This window comes from Octopus bimaculoides, chromosome 4 (genome assembly GCF_001194135.2).
Source record: "Octopus bimaculoides isolate UCB-OBI-ISO-001 chromosome 4, ASM119413v2, whole genome shotgun sequence".
Classification (NCBI taxonomy): domain Eukaryota; kingdom Metazoa; phylum Mollusca; class Cephalopoda; order Octopoda; family Octopodidae; genus Octopus; species Octopus bimaculoides.
Window position 1 is genome coordinate 103,358,859 of NC_068984.1, and position 1,345 is coordinate 103,360,203.

The window sequence follows — 1,345 nt, forward strand, 5'->3', positions numbered from 1 at the left end:
GAGAGACAAAAACGCAAAAACTGACAGAGATAGAGAAAGGTTGATATATAGTTATAGATAGATAGATAGATAGATCAACTGAAGCCAATAAAGTAGATGCTATTTGATAAGACTGTTAGTAACCTTAAACAGACGAGACTTCATTATGTCCTCGAGCCAAATGTTCTACAATTTCTATTTCCTTATTTGCTATAATGAACTTCACATTGAATTGATGAATGTCTCTCAAGTTCCTATAAACAGAATTTCACACGATTTATTTTAGTTTACACCTTTTGGTATTTAGTACACTTAATTGTTTGACATTGTTCGTTTTGGTTTCATTGTAAACTAGCAGCTGGCCATGTTGATAGAATACCGCATCTAATGGCTTCGTATTTCATTTCTGTTGCTGCTTTGACTCTGGGAAAGATATTTAACCTTTTATAGCTAAGTTCGTTTTAAAAAGTATAATTCTTTAGAATGAACTTGGCTGTAGAAAGTTAATTACTCTTGCAACACCTTCCAGGCTCCGATAATATTGTCTTTCTTATGTGTGATATTTATTTTTCGATCTGAGCATTTCCTATGTAGCACAGTGTATTGGTGAAATCGTGTGGCTTACTGGGTAGTGTATTCTGTTCGCGATCGTAAGGTAGTGAGTTCGATTCCTGGAGACGCTTTGTGTCATTGAGTAAGATGCTCTATTTTTACGTTAATCCAGTCCACTCAGCTGGCAAAAATGAATCTGTTAGTACGTGTAGTTCAATGGGACAACCTTGTTACTTTCGGTATGTCACGCTGAATCTCCCTGAGGACTATGTTAAGAGGACGCGTGTCTGTGGAGTACTCCGCTACTTGCACGTTAATTTCACGAGCAGGGTGTACCATTGATCGGATCAACGGGAACACTGGTCGTCGTAACCGAAGGAGTGCCCAGCCACGGTGTATTGATCGGATTGTAGTTCAGATATTATTCAAACAAGCTTATTAATGTGGCCAACTGTGTCTAGCAAGAGATAGATTCTCACAAGTCTACATCGCAACACGGTTCCAATCCCCGGTTGAAATCATAGCATACACACACACACACACACACACACACACACACACTCATACATGCATATATAGATAGATAGATCGATAGATAGATAGATAGATAGATAGATAGATAGATAGATATAATATGTGACAATTATTCGGTAGCTATGATAAAACTCCGAGTTTCCGCCCCGACATCTGAAACTCGGAGTTTTATCAAGGGTACCGAATAATCGTCACATATTATTTACAGATAACTTACTCTATTTACATAATATCGAGGTCTCTTTCTTTTGTTGTCTTACTTTTTCTATCAATATATATA